At 38.8% G+C, this 21379-nt stretch overlaps 1 long non-coding RNA gene across 1 annotated transcript; it reads left to right on the forward strand.

Annotated features, from left to right (window-relative positions):
* Nucleotides 1–1604: 1604 nt before the first annotated feature.
* On the forward strand, nucleotides 1605–18576 carry LOC140831707 (uncharacterized). The gene is made up of 3 exons (XR_012117911.1): nucleotides 1605–1862; nucleotides 2599–2733; nucleotides 18456–18576. It is a non-coding gene; the product is annotated as an uncharacterized lncRNA (long non-coding RNA).
* The last annotated feature ends 2803 nt before the right edge of the window (nucleotides 18577–21379 follow it).

A 21379-nucleotide genomic window follows, 5' to 3' on the forward strand; every position in this document is an offset into this window, starting at 1 on the left:
TTCTTCATTAGTTTTATAAGACTTGTGTACAGCTCCACTAAATTTGTTGACTTGCATATGCGTTTCTTCCCAAGACGTATATACGCCGGGATTGCGTCCAACAAACACAACATATGTTTTGCCCTATAGTTACACAAAATTTCCAAAAAAAAAATAATTAGTTTACTAAATGCAATAAATAATACAAAAAATAGCAACTTCAAATTAAACGGCTCACCATTTTAGCACTATGAAGTCAGCAGATGCTGAGAAGGTCCAATAGTCCAAGTCTTTACTGAATTAGAACAGCCAGTAGAAGCCAAACCTATTTCAGCAGTACCACCACACTAATAAAACTCTTGTTCAATTCCTAATATTTCTCCACAACCCAACCTATTAGTGTTGATTTTAGAACTACATTATACTGTTCAAACCGTTTTTACTACAACAGAACTCATTCTTGTAAGGTTACGAAAATGATTAATGTAAAGGAAGTTGATCCAAAATGAAGCAATACTTGAAATGAAGTTAAACAATCATTGAACATTGCCTCTTTTGGAGCAGGGATGTTATATCAAGGAATAAAAATGATTTACGAATATTATACAACTAATGAGTGACATAAAAGATTTTGTAGAGAACAATTTAAAGCATTGCCATAGTGGAGTACAAAAATCCACGCAAGTTTGCAATATAAGTGAGAACCAAAAAGTGACATTAAATTTAAGACGATATAAAAACAAAAAACCAAGAGATATAAGTTCTATTCCAAAGATTTCTGAAATATAAAGACAATAACTAAATATAAGTTCTAGTCCAAAGATTTCTGAAAGTATCATCCGAATCTGATTGATCAAATGCCTAAGATATTATCAAATGGAAAACACAAAAAGCATAACCAACTATACAACAAATGTCTCTACCATTTAATTACAAAATATTTCAAGTCCTCATACTAGGCCATGAAATCGTGCAAGAATCGAAGGTTCAGTGCTCGACAAGTTCATGAGTTACTACTACTGATTAAAACAACAAATATGCAAAAGTTGACAGCAGATGGTCAATTTTTTTCATCAAACCTACAAACCAACCAAAGTTCATGAGTTACTACTACCGATTAAAACAACAAATATGCAAAAGTTGACAGCAGATGGTCATTTTTTTTCAGCAAACCTCCAAACCAACCAATGAACGCAGGTAGCTTTTCGGAGGTAGCGACTTTTCGGCGGTGGCGGAGTGGTGACGACAGTCGTGGTGGTGAGAGGCAGCTTTTCAAAGGTGAAGATTATTGGGGAAATGAATTGGGGAAATGCTCTGTTGACCTATTTTTTTTTTTATTGAAAAAACGTTGAAAGGGTTCAATGTTTAACCATGGTCAAAGAAGAGTCAATTTTTCAAAGTCGATTAGCTGATTTTTTTTTTTAAAACCAAGTGCCACGTGTCATCTTCCCAATGGGTTAGGGCTGTGCCCTAAGGCCAGCATCGAATTAACCGGAAAACGGGGTAAAGTCGATCCTGGGCGTAAGGGCACTGCCCTTACGCCCTGGCTGAATGACACGTGTCATTTTGTATTCTTTATTTTTAAATTTTTTTAGCAACTAAAATTCCAACCATGGTTTAGGATTTTTGAATTTATCTAAAATAATACCAACCATGATTTAGGTTTTCAGATCTGTGAAAGCCGCTCAAAATTTTTTTCCCAAAAATTTTCCCCGCTCAATATTTTGGGACTCCACCATTTCTCCTAAAACTTTTCACGGTACCTCTCAACACCCACCAGCCACCGGGAAAGGCCACCGTTGCGGCCATCACATCTCCGTCACGAGCCCTTGAGTCATTGGAGAAGTCTATTTGTGCGGTATATTCTGTAATATTTTGAGAAGGTATATTCTGTAATTTCCTTCAATGCCGATAATGGGTTTGACCCTCATTTAATTTTTTTTCTTTATTTCCCCATGCTTGATTTGAAGTTTTGTATTCCTGCTTTGTAATTTTTAAATCGATTAAATTTAATTTTCTAAAGCAACAGCTGGAAGCGTTCTTTCTTGATTTGGTAATTTGTGTTACGATTTAATCAAGTGAATCTTTCATATATATATGATTAAGGTGTTTATCAGTGGCGGGATTCCACTCTTGAATATACATGCCATTTGTGATGCCAGATAAGCCAACAGCACGAGTATACATATCACATTCTACACCTTTTGCAGTCCCAGAAATAATTTGTTGAGCATAGTATGGACTGATAGTCACAAGAACTAATTTGTCCACAATCTTGTAATGCCTTTAATCCAAACAGTCGATCAAATGGAGTAGGGATCAGAATAGTTTTAGATTTTCGACATAGCCCATTACATTAGTTCAAAAGTCCGAAAATAAGCCAACAGCACGAGTATGGATTGAAAATAGCTCAGATAAGCCAACAGCACGAGTATGGATTGAAAATATGCTAGATATGTAAGTAAGCATTTTATCATTCCAGATTATTTTAAATATTCTTAGTAAGTAAGCTAGATATGTATGGATTGAAAATATGCTTGAAATATTCAATTTCTTGGAATGTTCCTGCAACCAACTTGATGTTTATTGTTGTAGTTGAATCTTTGTTGGGTGTTGTAGGTTTTTTACTTGACAATGGAAGATGACAACCCAACTGAAGATTTGGGGGGAGAATACGTTGAAGGAGTAGAACTGGATCACATTTCACAAAAGCAATGTGGAGTTCCTGATTTGTCTATGCCAGAAGACGTTGAGGTACTAACTGAAATTTCTGTTGTCGATATTTTGGAGAACAAACTAGCAGTGGGTTCAATTGTGAATAGTGTTGAAGAGGCGTATTTGTTGTATTGTCAATACGCGCATGCCAAGGGATTTAGTGTGAGAAAGGGTGATCAACGTTGTTTTCCCAAAACTAATGAACTTCAATCAAAGGAATTTCATTGCTCATGTGAAGGTTCGAAAGATGAAAAATGTTCTAGTAAAAGAATTCCTGTTTATCAAAAGTTGATCACTAGAACTCAATGTAAAGCCAAGTTGAAGATTACAAGGGAAAAAGGGGGTGAATGGCGGGTGAGTAGATTTTTTGAGGAGCATAATCATGAGATGTTTGCACTTGATCAAACTCACCTGCTAAGATCGGCACGCAATTTATCACATGCAAAAAAATCCACTCTAGAAGCTATGGTGAATGCTGGAATATCTGTCTCTAATGCAGTTTCTTTTATGGAAAATGAAGCATGTGGGCCACAAAATTTAGGTTTTATTAGAAAAGATGCATATGACCATATGAGCCGGCTAAAAAAGCATACCAAAGTTGAGAATGGAGATGCAACTGCACTTATCCAATATTTTATTGAGAAGGCGAACAAAGAGAATTACTTTTACTGGAATGTGCAATTGGATGATGATGATAGAGTGATGAATTTTTTCTTTAGGGACTACAAATGTGCAGTGGATTATGAATATTTTGGTGATGTGATGTCGATTGACACAACATATAGATCAAACAAATACAATTTGGTTTGTGCTCCATTTATTGGTATAAATCACCATATGCAAAATGTGTTGTTTGGTTTGGCTTTTATGTCAGATGAGACCGAAGCTTCTTTTGAGTGGTTGTTCACAACATTTCTAGATGCTATGTATGGAAAACAACCTGAAACTATATTTTCAGACCAATGCCAGGCCATGATGAATGCCATTGAAACGGTTTTTCCGCAGTCACATCATCGCTTATGTCAATGGCATATAAATCAAAATGCTCCTTCACATTTTGGGAATTTAAATGGCGATTCAAATTTCAAAAAATTGTGGTATAAATGCATGAATTACTGTGAATCTGAAGATGAATTTGATGCAACGTGGACATATATGATCGATACATATAATTTGTGTGGTCATAAATGGTTGAATGGGATGCATAAAATCAGGGAAAAATGAGCTACTGCTTTTAGCAATGGAAAATTTAGTGCAGGACTATTGGCTACCTCAAGGAGTGAGGTCACAAATATGGTTTTGAAGAAAGCAGGTAATAAAATGTGTACTTTGTATGAATTTGTGATGAATTATACAAAAATTCTAAATAAATGGCGGGAGAAGGAGAAGTGTGAGGATACCCGTTGTTGCGTGTTTTCACTACCGCAAGTATACGGTGTCAAGTTTTAGTACTGGGTTGAGTACAGATATCGTTCCTACGAAGAGTAATTATTTAAAATCGAATATTAAGTACCATAATTGACATAGCTTAACTTTATTTAGACAAATCGAATAATTGGTTTTTAAGCAATTCAAATAAAATAACAACTCCTAAAATTCTAGCACACAGTCGAATTTCAATGGGTAAATAAATCTAGAGATATGATTTCGTCGAGTCTCCCCTATGCTAAATTAATCATGACTAACATTAAATTAAATTGCACCATATTTATTAACCAAGAACTCACAATATTTCCTATTCCCTCTGTCGAGTGCTAAATAGAAATGTATTACCTATTACCGATTTTAATATGTCTATTCAAAATCATGCAACAAGTAATAAATGCACACAAGGTTCTATTATGGTTTCGCCAAAGTTATACGTCTTTTGCACGCTATAAATATCTGACGATGCGATTTCCCTTGTCCTAATTTCGATCACCTCTCTCGAGTGTTAGATCTCAATTGTTTTATCATTCAAATTATGGCCAGTAATCCAAAAGCATTTAATACCGGAAATCACAAACAAACACGATGAAATAATTCAATGCAATATCAAAACGTCGATAACAAAGGTTCGACTTCGACTACGTCAATCTCTAGAAAATAAAATTTAGTTCATACTCAAAAGTAGATCACAACAAAACCTGTTTGTAATCATAAAAAACGTAAAAGTAAGAAACCGAATAAAGAACGTGTTGGCAAGAGATGGAAGTGCGTCTCCGTGTCCGGATGAAGCGTCTTCAATCTCCGTTCTTCGCGCTCCGTCGTCCGTGCTCTCGCTTTTTTTTCTCCTGGTGACGGCTGTGCTCCAATATTTCTGAATGCCCCTTTAGTCCGTGCGAAAACCTATTTTAAATTCGGACATCGCGCCACGCGCATATGCGCGCTATGAGCGGCGCATATGCGCGCTTCTCTCTGGATGGGTCGCGCATGTGCGCGACATTTGGTGGCGCATGTGCGCGGGTGCTGTTGGTGCTGGCCTTCTTCTTGCGCGCATATGCGCGCCATGAACGGCGCATATGCGCGCTGCCCTCGGGTTGTTGCCTGCTGTATCTCGCGCATGTGCGCGCCATTAGCGGCGCATATGCGCGGAACTTTCTGTAAATCACGCGCATGTGCGCGTGAATAAGTCGCGCATGTGCGCGAAGCTTTCTGCATTCCACCCTTCGGACTATCGCTCACACTTCTTCTCCTAGGCGCCATTTTAGCTCGTTTTCACGCACATATTGTATCCGCACCTAGATTCCTGCAATCACACCAAAAACAACACGGAACACATAATTCTGCCCAAAAAAGACCAACAATCTATATGAAATATAGGACTAATATAAGTGCATAAAATGCACTTATCAAATCCCCCTAAACTTAAACTTTTGCTAGTCCCGAGCAAAAATAAAACTAAAAAGTAAGACTGCAGACTCAAGCAAGAAATAAACACTGACAACTATAGTCATAGATATGCAAAAATTGACAATGGCCTCAGATTCATTTATTTTTTTATGTGATTCATATTTACTTGAGAGTCACGTACGTGTGTGGTGTGTCAATGTTTATCTACCTCATCGAATGCTCAAATAGATTCACAATGCCAAATCGCCTCATAAACTTAAGAAGTCCTCAGTTCGGTGCAACTTACACTTCATTAAAACACACATTTACTTACACAAATCACAAAGGACTTGATTGGTGATTGTTTGGCTCAAAAGATATTCATCACAAGTATACCAAAGCTAAAGTCACACAATGAGATGCTTACATGCAAATGATTAAGGTCTATACTTATTAACCATGTTTATCAGGTATCCATAAGCTTGATTTGAACAACTTTTCTCCACTAATATATTGGATAAATGTGACAAGGTTAATAGGTCTTGTAGGCTTGTAACGTTAGGCTACGGCTCATGGCTACAATAAAGGTATGGGGATCAAAATTTGAGAGAAATATTTGACTTCATCACTTTCACTCATTTTCATTTTCTTTTCAGTCACCACCCATTTATTGTTTTCTTTTCATTCATATCCATCATTTCTCAAATGATTTCTTTCTCACCACTTTTGATTCATTCTTTTCATCGTTTTTTTTTTTTTTTTTTTTTTTTTTTTTGAACTCCTTTCTGTACATTCAATTTTTCTCTTTTTCTTTTCAAGGAGTGTTTAAATCATTCCAACACCAATGAACGTATTTCTCTCAAAATTTAGGTAGGATAATAAGTGTATAAGCTCATTAGGTAGTTGTTTTGGGATGTAGAATAAATACAAGTGGGGGCTAACTGTGTGTCATTGACACACGCCACTTGATTTTTAGCAAGCTCAAAATGGGACACTAGGGATATTGAATGTTCGTTAGGTAGGCTCGAAGGCTTGAACGGTTCCAAAGATCGCCTAAATCATTCCTATGTCACATATCATCCGTATTTCGCCTCGAAAAGTGTCCAAACAAGTTCTAGATTCCGTCAATTCATTAGTCAACTCATACAAACCAGTCACATGCAATTTTCAATCAAAAGGATGTATGATATAGGTGCACAAAGAAAAGTTAAGCATCTCAAAAAGTCATTCGAAGCTCGATGGGCTAGCAATTGACAATGAGCAAAGAATAAAGGCCCCAAAGATATTGCGAAAGAATGCCTAGATCATTTCTGTGGTCGCAAAAGTGTCAGTTAATGTCATGTAAGGGTTACTAAAATCAAACTTCTCTTGTTTAATTGGCATCACAGGCACGCAAATAGTCTCTGAGCACCAACAATATCAACAAACATGGCAGTGCAATAAGATGTGACTCCCAAGTAATATGAATACATTCATGCTTCAGACTCTCGATTTTATTTTCATCATCGGCCTCACAATAGCGTATCCATGACTAGTCCTAACAATTCTAACATGTAATGAAAATAAATAAATGATATTTTTGTTCGTTTGTTTTTTTTTTTTTTTTTTTTTTTTTTTAACATAAAATAAATAAATGAACATCAAAACTAAAAATTAAAGCAGAAATTCAAGAAAATCAACTCAGATCGACTCATCTCAAATCAAATAATCAAATCACCCCCCTAAACTTAAAACATGCATTGTCCTCAATGTATAATCAAGAAAAAAACGGGACAAGTGTACCTCACACGACGAGCGTCAGTTCCCGCCGTCATCATCATCATTGTCCTCATCCATGTGCTGGGGTGGGGCCTGCGGTGGAGGTCCTGGATACTGTGGTGGTGGATACGGTGGTGGCCAAACAGGAGTCTGGGGAGACATGGGATCATCTGGACCTAAAGGCGGGAACCGCTGAGCAAGAACGGACGTGAAGTCCATCATAAAGCCCATGGCATAGTCTGTGCGGTACTGGAGCGAATCCAGCACCTGTCGCTGCTCAACCAGTAATCTCCTCTGATCCTGCATCTCAAGCTCTAGTCGTCTCAATGTGTCTCTCCTGCGCTGTCGGCCTCCCTCAGGTGGTGGTGGCAGTGGTTGAAGCGGTGCTAGTGGCAAGTCCTCGTCATCTGAGTCAACGGGAGGCATATTAGGTGCAACGATGGGAGCCTTCGGTTTGAGCACTTGCTCATCGGGCGACCAAGCAACTCCGGCATGTCTGCATAGGTCGGTAACAATGTGAGGGCACGGGAGGGCGACCGTGGCTAATCCTGTGCCGGCTCTCATGATCGATCCGTGTATTATTCTTCCCAAGTTTACGGTTTTGCCCATCAAAATCGCAAAGACAAGCGCCACTTTGTCTTTGGTTACATCGTGGTAATGTGAGGAAGGGAGAACTCGAGCCAACACGAATGACGTCCACGCACTTGCATTAGGAGTCATCTCAGATTTCTTCAGTGAGATTGGACCATTCGCGCTCATTTTCCATACGGCGCCTGCGTGACACACAGTCCGAATAACCTCTGCATAATCGACCCCCTCGTCTAAGAACGCACTGTACTCATCCTCCTCGAGGCTTGGCATCTGATATATCGAATTTATCGTCTGAGAATCAAACGATACCAATTTACCTCGCACGCGTACCTTTGAATCATCATGCCGTACCCGCAGATTGGCATAAAACTCTCTCACGACAGAGATCACAGCGTCAAAAGGCGGTTGAGCAAATCCAACCCACTGTCTTCTTTCCAATTCTCGCTCAATAAAACCACGTAACGTCGATAAATTAAATCCCCTCTCTGGGATAATCGACCGAGTCTTCGAGTTCTCGTACACCTGTTGAGCTTCTTCACTCCAAAATTTGTGCGAATCAAAGCTCGAAGAGGACGAAGCATCCTTCTTTGATTTCTTCTTTGGTGCCATCAACTCAATAAACAACTATCACAATCACACAATCACCCCAAACACAGAGAGACCAAAATTCCGGTAATGACACCCCAATATTTGAATAATATGCTTTCACCACACTAATTAATCCAATAAACAATACAACGTATATTCAATCACAGAAGATTTATCTCAATTCGACGAACCCACTTCACAATATCACAAATTCCTCATTAGATTGACACCAACTTCAACAAATCTCAAGAGTAGAGAATAATTTCGAAATAAGCCCTTGATTTCACAAGAAAATTACCAAAAATCGGAGTGTTGGTGAAAAACTTGCTGTGGTGGTTGGCGGCGGCGGCGTCGTTTGAAGGAGGCGCGGCGGCGGCGTGGTGGCAGGGTAGCGACGGCGTGAGACGAAGGAGGGGCGGCGAGGGTTCAGTGCTTTTGGTGAGAGGGGGAGTCTGTTGAATTTGCTGATAATAATAGATCGCGATCCCCCTTTTTTTTTTTTAACAGCTGTGTCGCGCGCATGTGCGCGCTAGAAATGGCGCATATGCGCTGTCGTCTCTGGAGATTGCGCGCATGTGCGCGCTATGATGTGGCGCATATGCGCTGACCTTGCTGGAAAATTCGCGCTTGTGCGCGCTCATTAATGGCGCATATGCGCCCAAGTTTCTGGAAAATTCGCGCATGAGCGCGCTCGGAGTGGCGCATATGCGCCAAACTCCCTGCCTGCTGCGCGCATTTGCGCGAAAATAAATCGCGCATGTGCGCCATGCTCCTGTTCATAAATTTTCGATCTTTTTTTTTTTTTTTTTTTTTTTTTTTTTTTGAAGTACCTGCAAAAATAGCACAATGCAACTCAATATTTGAATCAAGAAAATTAAAATTAATAAACTAAGGAATTGAAATAAAAATTAAATAAAAGGAATGCAAAAATAAATAAATGTGGGTTGCCTCCCACACAGCGCTTGGTTTAACGTCATCAGCCTGACTTTCTTCAGTCTACTTTGGTTCTCCCAGTGGGATGTTGTCCATGTGCCTCACTTCATTTCCAAAGTAGTGCTTGACCCTCTGACCATTGACTTTGAATTTCTCACCATTTTTGCATTTTAGCTCAATTGCCCCGTATGGGTACACTGCTTCCACTGTGAACGGTCCAGACCATCGTGATTTTAACTTACCAGGAAACAGCTTCAGTCGAGAATTGAATAGTAACACCTGTTGCCCTGGTTCAAAAAGTCGGCGAAGAATTTGCTTGTCATGCCATCTCTTTGTATTTTCCTTGTATATCTTGGCATTTTCGTATGCGTCATTCCTAAACTCCTCCATTTCATTCAGCTGCAGCAGTCGCTGTTCGCCCGATGCTTGCTTATCAAAATTTAGCTTTTTCACCGCCCAATATGCTTTGTGCTCCAGTTCCACAGGGAGATGACAAGCTTTTCCAAAGACCAACCTATACGGAGACATCCCGATAGGTGTCTTGTATGCAGTCCTGTATGCCCATAATGCATCATCTAGCTTGATCGTCCAATCCTTCCGGTTTGTCTTCACTGTCTTTTCTAAGATTTGTTTGATCTCCCGGTTGGATATCTCTGCTTGCCCATTGGCTTGCGGGTGATATGCCAGTGTCACCCTGTGCTTCACATCATACTTGGCCAATAGTGAGTTAAAAATTTTATTACAGAAATGCGTACCTTCATCACTGATAATGGCCCTAGGCGTTCCAAATCTTGTGAAGATGTTCCTGTGAACAAACTTAACAACAACTCGAGCGTCATTAGTACTGGTGGCGATTGCTTCCACCCACTTTGACACATAATCAACAGCAAGTAAGATGTAAGATTGACCAAAAGAAGATGGGAATGGACCCATAAAATCAATACCCCAGACATCAAAAAGTTCCACCTCCAAAATATTTGTTAGTGGTAATTCATGTCGTCTAGAAATATTGCCAACTCTTTGACATTTATCACATGACTTGACTAAAGTATAACTGTCTTTAAATAAATTAGGCCAATAGAAACCTGACTGTAATACCTTAGCTGCTGTTCTAGATGCTCCAAAGTGTCCACCATAGGGTGAGGAATGACACTGCTCTAGAATCATACCCGCTTCTTCCTCTGCTACACATCGTCTAATTATCTGATCAGCGCATCTCTTGAACAAGAACGGATCGTCCCACAGATAAAACTTGGCATCATGAAGAAATTTCTTCTTTTGATGATACGTTAAATCTGAAGGTAATTCTCCTGCAGCAAGGAAATTAGCTATATCTGCAAACCACGGATGTGTAACACTCACCTTGAAAAGTTGTTCATCTGGGAACGACTCGTTGATAGCTCCACCTTCAGCTCTTTCTTCCAGCTCTAGTCGTGACAGGTGATCAGCCACCTGGTTCTCACAACCTTTCTTGTCCTTGACCTCAAAGTCAAATTCTTGAAGTAGGAGTATCCATCGTATCAACCTAGGCTTGGCATCCTTCTTTGCAAAGAGGTAACGAAGAGCTGCATGGTCAGTAAAAACAGTTACCTTGGTGCCAATGAGATATGTTCTGAACTTGTCGAATGCAAACACCACTGCTAGCATTTCTTTCTCAGTAGTTGTGTAATTCTGTTGGGCCGCATTGAGTGTACGACTAGCATAGTAGATGGTCTTGAACATCTTGTCTCGCCTTTGTCCCAATACTGCTCCCACAGCATAGTCGCTCGCATCGCACATGAGCTCAAAGGGCTCCTTCCAGTCAGGCACTATCATGATAGGTGCAGAAATCAGAGCTGTCTTGATTTTGTTAAACGCCTGCAAACAATCATCGTCAAAAATAAATGTAGAATCTTTCTCTAACAAATTACATAAAGGTCTAGTGATTTTAGAGAAATCTTTAATAAAACGACGATAGAACCCGGCATGTCCCAAGAAACTTCTGATCCCCTTCACATTCTTTGGTGGTGGGAGGTTTTCAATTGCCACAACTTTGGCTCTGTCCACCTCCATTCCTCTCGCTGAAATTTTGTGCCCAAGCACAATACCTTCTTGCACCATGAAGTGACATTTCTCCCAATTCAACACTAAATTCTTCTCCTGACATCTCTGCAAAACAAGGGTTAAATTCTGCAAACAGTGATCAAATGATGAACCAAAGACAGATATATCATCCATGAAAACCTCCATTATCTCCTCAATCATATCAGAAAATATGGCCATCATACACCTCTGAAAAGTAGCAGGTGCATTGCAAAGACCAAATGGCATTCTCCTGAAGGCAAAAGTACCGTAGGGACAAGTGAAGGTAGTCTTCTCCTGATCCTCCGGTGCTATCACAATCTGATTGTAACCTGAATAACCATCTAGAAAGCAATAATAATGATAACCACCTACTCTATCAAGCATCTGATCAATAAAGGGGAGGGGGAAGTGATCTTTCCTAGTCGCATCATTCAATTTTCTGTAGTCGATACACACTCGCCAACCAGTCACTGGACGAGTTGAAATCAATTCATTATTCTCATTTCTCACTACAGTTATACCTCCCTTTTTAGGCACTACTTGTACTGGTGAAACCCAAGAACTGTCAGATATAGCATAAATAACACCAGCATTTAACAATTTTAATACCTCAGCCCTCACAACCTCTTTCATGGCTGGATTAAGCCTCCTCTGATGATCAACATATGGGGAATAGGACTCCTGCATCAAGATTTTATGCATACAAACAGTAGGGCTAATCCCCTTTATATCAGCAATTGTCCAACCCAAAGCAGATTTAAATTCTCTCAACACCCTCAACAATCTATCTTTCTCATTACTAGTAAGAGCAGAAGATATAATTACCGGATGTGACGAACCCTCGTCTAGGAAAGCATAGCACAAGTGACTCGGTAAATCCTTCAATACAGGGGATGCTTTTGGTACCTCTCTACTTGCATCCTCAAGTAACTCCTCCAGTTGGGCATCACTCTTTTCCTTAGGTAGTGTATTGAGAGCAAGTAACTCCTCTTGCACATCCCAATCATCTTCATCTAGTGTAGAAGCTGATTCCAACAAGCATCTCTCCAAAGAGTCTTTTGTCAACTTACCTGCACCAACATGAGATACACATGAATCAATTATATCAATACTCTTACAAGTACTTACCTCATTTGGTCCCTTGATGGTGTTGTAGATGTTGAAAACAACTTCTTCTCCACCTACTCTCAAGGTGAGCTCGCCTTTGTGCACATCAATCAATGCCTTCCCGGTAGCTAGGAATGGCCTTCCAAAGATAAGCGGAGTCTCCTGGTCTTCTTCCATATCTAATATGACAAAATCAGCAGGAAATATGAATTTGTCTACCTTTACCAGCACATCCTCTACTATCCCTCGTGGGTAGGTAAGTGATCTGTCCGCCAACTGTAAAGTAATAGTGCTAGGTTTCACCTCGCCAAGCTCCAAAGTCCTGTAAATAGAAAAAGGCATTAAATTTATACTAGCACCTAAATCACATAAAGCTCTATTTACTCTAGAACCACCAATAACACAAGGAATAGTAAAACTCCCTGGATCTTTGAGTTTCTGGGGTAGTTTCCTTTGGAGTATTGCACTACACTCTTCGGTCAGCTTTACAGTTTCAAATTCTTGGATCCTCCTCTTTTTGGACATCACATCTTTGATGAACTTAGCATAATTGGGCATTTGCTCCAATGCATCGGCGAATGGGATGTTGATGTGTATTTTCTTGAAAATTTCTAGAAACTTCGCAAACTGATCATCCAACCCTTTCTTCTTGAACCTCTGTGGATATGGAAGATTTACCTTCGGTAAAGGCTGCTGTTTAAGTACTTTCTCAGGTTCCTCTACTTTCTCTTCTCTAACACTTGCACTCTTTTCATCATCTTCCTCAACAAGAATCTCTACACTCTCTTCCGTCGGCTCTTGGATGCCAATTTCCTTACCACTTCTCAATGTGACAGCTTTGCACTGCTCCCTAGGATTCACCTCGGTGTTGCTGGGAAACTGCCCTCGATTCTGATCTTTCAAAGCATTGGCTAGTTGCCCTATTTGTGTCTCCAAGGACTTCATCGTGGCACCCATATTGCCCATGTGTGTCTCCATGTTATCAAGACGAGACTCAGTTCTCGCCATCCTCTTCCCAGACTCAGTCACAAATGTGCCCACTAGATCTTCAAAAGATGGCTTTCCTTCCCCTTTCTGTGTATTGAACCCCGGTGGAGGATTCAACACGTTCTTGTTGTTCGCATAAGAGAAATTCTCGTGATTCCTCAAACCTGGATGATAAGTATTAGGGGGAGGATTACCTCGATAACCTCCAAAGCCACGGTTGTTGATGTACTGAGCTTCCTCCATAACTGGCTCTTCCTCAGCAGTCACCAGTGCTACTTCAGACGTAGCTTGGCTTGCTTTGTTCATCGCTGCAATTTGTGTAGTCAATGCCGAAACCTGTGCAGTAAGTGATGTAATCGGGTCTACGGCATACACTCCAGCAGGTTTCTTTGCTCCAGATCTTTCACTCGGCCACTGATAACTGTTGATGGTCATCTGTTCAAGCAAATCATAGGCCTCATCAGGTGTTTTAGAAAAAATAGTACCTCCGGCGGCAGCATCCACATTCCCTCTAGTCGGCCCATCCAAACCATTGTAAAATAGCTCGATTTGTACCCAATCTGCATATCCATGATTCGGACACTTCCTGAGTAACTCTTTGTATCGCTCCCACGCCTCATATAATACCTCAAATTCTCTCTGCCTGAAGTTGGTGATATCTATTTTCAGCTGAGCAGATTTAGCAGGAGGAAAATATTTTGACAAGAACTTCGTAACCAAATCCGCCCAAGTAGTAACACTTCCCAGTGGTAGAGATTGGAGCCAACTCCTTGCGTGATCCCTAAGAGAAAATGGAAACAGGCGCAATCGAATAAGTTCGTCAGAAACACCATTCATTTTTACCGTATCCGTGATCTCCAGAAAAGTCCTGAGGTGAAGATGGGGATCTGCAGTGGCTGCTCCTCCAAATTGGTTCTGTTGAACCATGTTAATGAGTGCGGGCTTTAGCTCGAAGTTGTTAGCAGCAATGGTTCCGCGAGCTATTCCAGAGTAGTGAGCGTTGATGATAGGACGGAAATGTTCTCGGATTGGTACCTCTCTAGGGGGCTCATTCTGGTTGTCTCTGTTTTCAGCCATTGCTTTAATTTCGTCTCTCCTCGCTTTCCTTAATCTCCTGGCAGTTCTTTCGATCTCCGGATCAAAAATTAGCAAGTCGGGATTTTGATATTTTCGCATGCACTGCAAAACAAAAAGACTATAGATTAACAAAATGAAGAAAACAAAATAAAATAAAGTCTAAATTAAAATCAATACTACTTAGTAATGATATCAATATGCATTTAAATAGTTTACTCCCCGGCAACGGCGCCAAAAACTTGTTGCGTGTTTTCACTACCGCAAGTATACGGTGTCAAGTTTTAGTACTGGGTTGAGTACAGATATCGTTCCTACGAAGAGTAATTATTTAAAATCGAATATTAAGTACCATAATTGACATAGCTTAACTTTATTTAGACAAATCGAATAATTGGTTTTTAAGCAATTCAAATAAAATAACAACTCCTAAAATTCTAGCACACAGTCGAATTTCAATGGGTAAATAAATCTAGAGATATGATTTCGTCGAGTCTCCCCTATGCTAAATTAATCATGACTAACATTAAATTAAATTGCACCATATTTATTAACCAAGAACTCACAATATTTCCTATTCCCTCTGTCGAGTGCTAAATAGAAATGTATTACCTATTACCGATTTTAATATGTCTATTCAAAATCATGCAACAAGTAATAAATGCACACAAGGTTCTATTATGGTTTCGCCAAAGTTATACGTCTTTTGCACGCTATAAATATCTGACGATGCGATTTCCCTTGTCCTAATTTCGATCACCTCTCTCGAGTGTTAGATCTCAATTGTTTTATCATTCAAATTATGGCCAGTAATCCAAAAGCATTTAATACCGGAAATCACAAACAAACACGATGAAATAATTCAATGCAATATCAAAACGTCGATAACAAAGGTTCGACTTCGACTACGTCAATCTCTAGAAAATAAAATTTAGTTCATACTCAAAAGTAGATCACAACAAAACCTGTTTGTAATCATAAAAAACGTAAAAGTAAGAAACCGAATAAAGAACGTGTTGGCAAGAGATGGAAGTGCGTCTCCGTGTCCGGATGAAGCGTCTTCAATCTCCGTTCTTCGCGCTCCGTCGTCCGTGCTCTCGCTTTTTTTTCTCCTGGTGACGGCTGTGCTCCAATATTTCTGAATGCCCCTTTAGTCCGTGCGAAAACCTATTTTAAATTCGGACATCGCGCCACGCGCATATGCGCGCTATGAGCGGCGCATATGCGCGCTTCTCTCTGGATGGGTCGCGCATGTGCGCGACATTTGGTGGCGCATGTGCGCGGGTGCTGTTGGTGCTGGCCTTCTTCTTGCGCGCATATGCGCGCCATGAACGGCGCATATGCGCGCTGCCCTCGGGTTGTTGCCTGCTGTATCTCGCGCATGTGCGCGCCATTAGCGGCGCATATGCGCGGAACTTTCTGTAAATCACGCGCATGTGCGCGTGAATAAGTCGCGCATGTGCGCGAAGCTTTCTGCATTCCACCCTTCGGACTATCGCTCACACTTCTTCTCCTAGGCGCCATTTTAGCTCGTTTTCACGCACATATTGTATCCGCACCTAGATTCCTGCAATCACACCAAAAACAACACGGAACACATAATTCTGCCCAAAAAAGACCAACAATCTATATGAAATATAGGACTAATATAAGTGCATAAAATGCACTTATCACCCGTTGTCGTCATGGTAAGCCTGCACAGATTTTGAAAAATCATCCGTTGTTGATTCATGCTGCTGATGTCTACACTATTTCCATTTACAAGTTATTCGAAATTGAATTGGTTAACTCTTTGAATTGCAAATCTGTTCAACCACCAGCTTGTTTTGGTAATGATTGGAATTTGATTGAGTTCAGAGTAAAATCTCACGATGAAAACTCAAGGGTCAGACAAGTGGTGTTCAATAAGCAGACTCATGAAATAAAGTGTAGTTGTTCTAAGTTTGAGACAATGGGGATTTTGTGTAAGCATGTTTTGATGGTGTATAACTCTTTCGACGTCACTGTTTTACCCAACTGCTACATTTTGAAGAGATGGATGAAGAATATAAAAACTAGAGTTAACAATGACTTCAGAGAAAGTGGTGGTGGTGGTGGTGGTGGTGGTAAATCTGAGATGGTGTTTGTGAATCAAATAATGAGATCGATGTATGATCTAACTCAACTGAGCAAATCTCACGAGGATGCGAGAAAAAGTTTGTATAAGTTGGTTGATACAGCAACAGATGAAATATCCAACCTTGTCCAAAATTTGAGTGTAGATGATGAGACGCCGTGTGATGATATTCCAAGTGACGGTCACATCGATGCAGTATTAATACGTAACCCACTTACTGCTAAAGCAAAAGGAGTGACAAATGCAAATATTACACGACATTGGGATAATAAGAGCAAAAAAGGAAATAGAAAAGGAAAAGAAAAAGCTGAAATTCCAAGTAAGTTTAAATTTATTCAAAGTTGTGATCATATACTAATTACATAGGTAGATGACCATCTTCTTTGGATGTGCTAGGTGCAAAAGGAGGCAAAAGAAAGGGGCAAAGTTCACAAGATGACACCACGGCACGGGAAAAAAACCACATACCATCCCAACAACACTTAAATTTAAATTTCTCGCCGAATCCTTTTTTACTTCCTCAACATTTATTACTGTACTCAAATCAAATGGTAACTTGTTTTTTTTATTTTCACTATTAAATCAACGCGTTATCATCTTCGATATTATTTATGTCTCGTGCAGGAAGGTAATACAAATGTTTGTACAAGCGGTGAAATGAATTTATTCCCTTGTCAGTTTCAGGGTCCTCAATCATCACAAGTAAGGATTAAATTTTTGAGCATTCAATTTTCGAACTTTATATGTATGTGTTAGTTTCTTAAAAATCTTTTTTCATAGTATGTGTTCGTTTCTTAAAAAAATGTCAGATTATTCGGAAACCAGCGGAGGGCCAGCGTAGTATGAATGACCTCTGGATGCCTTCATTTCAATCGTGACAGGAACACCAGTCCCGAATCCAAAGCTGTTGGTGCCAAATATTAACAGTAGTGTGGATGAAGTGAAGCTTGACAAAATTGAAGATTTTGTTATCTGTTTTTTTTTTTTTGCCTGTAATGTTGTTAGAGTAATTTCTCTTTCGTAATGTATAAAGTAGTATTGCCATATTGCCATACCTATTTGTACAAGTAAAATTGCTCGTATAAGTGTTGACCTGGAGTTATGCATCAACAAGAGGATTGAAGGATATGGCAAAAGTTCATTATTAGCTGCCACTGATGTTTATAACCCAATGGACATCATAATCTGAATCTGGTGTTATTTTGTGTATTGGTTAGTTTACTACAATCGTATGATTCTGCTCATTGGTGTTTATATATATGGACATGCATGGTTATATAACCAATGCACCACAGCATGGTGTTTATATATATGGACATGCATGGTTATATGAAATGGAGTAAACATGGTGTTTCCCAGCAAGTTAATAAGACATTAACTTAAAAATATCTTACACAAATTCTTGACAAAATATATCTTAAACAAAAGTAACTAAGCATTCATAAAATATAACTTAAACAAAAGTAATAAAGCACAGGTCATAAAAATATCTACTGCTAACTTAATTATGTCTTACATATTACAATATTAAACAGAACATCATAGCAATACCAAGAAGAACTCTAGTCATCATCACGAAATTGTAGAGATTCCAGCAAGACTTTCAACTCTTCAGATAGCTCCTCCATTCTTAATGCATTTCTCTGATGCTCACGTGCTAACTCTATTTGAGCATTAACCAATTGAGCTATTTTTTCGTTTAGTTTTTTTTCCGAACTCGAACTTTTTGCAGACGTTGAGCTCGAACTTGACGCGGACGTTGAACTACAAGTTGGACCGAACGTTGCACTCGAAATTGGAGCGGACGTTGAACTCGAACCAGTAGCAACGAAAGGTTTCTTCATGTATTCATCAAATGCTCTCAATGCCTTTTCTTTAGTGCTATATCCCTTGTAACAAGCACCTCTAAAGCCATTAACTTGTGCTTGAGTCTCTTCCCAGCGCTCATAAACACCGGGTTTTCTCCCATTAAAAACAACATATGTTTTTTCCTACATCAAGACAAAATTTTACAAAAAAATACAATAACTAAGCATGATATAAAAAAAACAATAACATAAGTTTTAATTAAAAATGGTTAAATGAATATAGAACACGAAATTACAAAAGTTACCATCGCGGCAGATATCTTTGTCGTGAGGGGATATAATAAGTTGTTCTGTGTTCCAAATCACCAATCCTGAAGAATACTCAAGACTACAGAACAACTATAGGTTTCGTCAAAAGCAGAAAACAATAGATAGGATTTGAAAGAGAAAACCATAGATAGGATTTGGTCCAAAGAAAAAAAAAATCATAGATAGGATAAATTACATAGTTATTTGGTAAATGATTGGATGTAAAAGGAGAATTGGACCTTGTGATTTTGAATTGGAATATAGCTCGGACAAAAGAATTAGGACTAAAACTAAAATCTTTGGAGTATAGTTCAACCGAAGAAAAGAAATATGACTAAAACTAAAATCTAACAACAAAAAAAAGACCGAAATCGCAAAAAAAGTTCAAAATTACGAATATTTCTTAAAATGCCCACTGCTTTTTTGTCATTGAGATACAAGTACTTCGTTGCCCTGTCTATTTTAACACACCAGAACTATCAAAATACAGCATTGCATCACTCCATTCTAAGACTTCCCGGTTGAAAACAAACACAAGCCCATAATATGTCCTCTCAGTACTAATACCATTCTGGAATCTTGTCACCATAAATAACAATCAATAATATAAGTTGCAGTACAAATTCACAAATCAATAATAGATTTTTCAAACAAACAGAAAGAACCCACTTTTTCACATATATATATCCCACAAACAGAAAGAACACACTTTCTCAAAACATACAGAATAATATTAGTTGCATTACAAATTCCCAAATCAAGAATCGATTTTTGACACAAACAGAAAGAACCCACTCTTTTTCCCAAATCAAGAATCGATTTTACAGTAGTGTGTTCGCGAGGTAGGCACGAACCTGTTAAACTTTGTGCGACGACGTCGGTGTGGTGGCGAGGACGGAGGAGAAGGATAGCGGTGGGAGTCTTGAGAGGTACCGTGAAAAGTTTTAGGAGAAATGGTGGAGTCCCAAAATATTGAGCGAAAAATTTTTGGGACGAGCGGCTTTCACAGATCTGAAAGCCTAAATCATGGTTGGTATTATTTTAGATAAAATAAATTCAAAAATCTTAAACCATGGTTGGAATTTTAATTGTTAAAAAAATTTAAAAATAAATAATACAAAATGACACGTGTCATTCAGCCAGGGCGTAAGGGCAGTGCCCTTACGCCCAGGATCGACTTGACCGGAAAGGAAAACGGAGAGAATTGGCATTAAAAAATGAAGGCTGAATAGAAACCGCTGTTTGATATTATGGGTCTTCGGTCTTCCGTTTCCTGAAGAAGAGAGAGAGAGGGGAAAACAAGCCTTTCACTGCAGAAGCGGGAAGTACATGTACTTGCAAAATTTTGGGTATTCTCGAAACACCCTTGCACTATGTCTGTATTCGAATTTGGCCTCAAGAGTTGCTTTGTTAATTGTTACAATGTTTAATTTTGAAAAAAAAAATAGTTTGTTTTAAATACAATAAAATATTGATAAAAGAACTTGTAAATAAGATAATTTAGGATAATTAAAGAATATGGAAATTTATAAAATAATTTTTTAAAAAAACTCTCGAGATCAATTTTTCATAATAAAAAAAGGTATTTGATTAATCACTTTCATTATTAATCAACCTCTAGTAAAATAATTGGAAACAATTTTTTTTACCAAATATATGTTAATTTGATTTTAAAATTATTTAAATTAATTTATAATAAAAAAAATGGAAATGTATTTTAAAAAAACAACAAATTTTGTTGTTGGAGACTTGAGGTATTGTTTTCATTTATTTTTTACAGTTAGTCTTAAACAAATCTTTTTGCTTAAACGTCTGAAATGGGGCAAAATGAAATTCACTCAAAATGTGTTTGCCAAGACGATTTCAATATTCAGCCGGCTCATATTTTTGTTGTGCCATGAATCTTTGCATGTAGGCTATTCACATCATGAATCTCGATGGCTGATGCCATACTATTGTATTATTTTTTATATTAAAAGTATTATTTATCAATACATGTATGAAACATGTATATCCATGAGACTGTAGCACAATTTCTTATGAACTTGTTGGATGATCCGATACCCAACCTGAACAGTTCTGAGGAAAATATTATTTGAAACTTTACAAAATCACTCTATTTAAATGCAGTGCTCCTCTCATCAATGGAGACCATTGGGCGGCCCACTTCTTTTTTCCCAGCTGGTGTTGGTATTACAAATTCTGTGACAATTGAAGAAGATATCCCAGTTAATAGAGTTCCCCATCCTAAAACTAAGAATGATGTTGCTGAGGAAAACGATGAAGAATCGGTCGGTACGAATGTTGCTAGTGAAGGATTGGGTGAGCATGAAATGGTGTGCATTTGTGATGAAGTAATTGGAGTTTTTATGGTTGACAAGCCAACTCCAACTGATTGGAGAAGATTGGTAATTTTTAGCAAAGATTGGAGCAATAGATTACCTTAGTTCTATAAGCAATAGCGAAAATAATCCTGAAATGAAGCACATGCTGCTGCGTCTTGCAAGAAAGTTGAGCGAGGTATTGAACTTTTTTTTCC

The sequence above is a fragment of the Primulina eburnea genome, chromosome 5, assembly GCF_022965805.1.
Source record: "Primulina eburnea isolate SZY01 chromosome 5, ASM2296580v1, whole genome shotgun sequence".
NCBI lineage: Eukaryota > Viridiplantae > Streptophyta > Magnoliopsida > Lamiales > Gesneriaceae > Primulina > Primulina eburnea.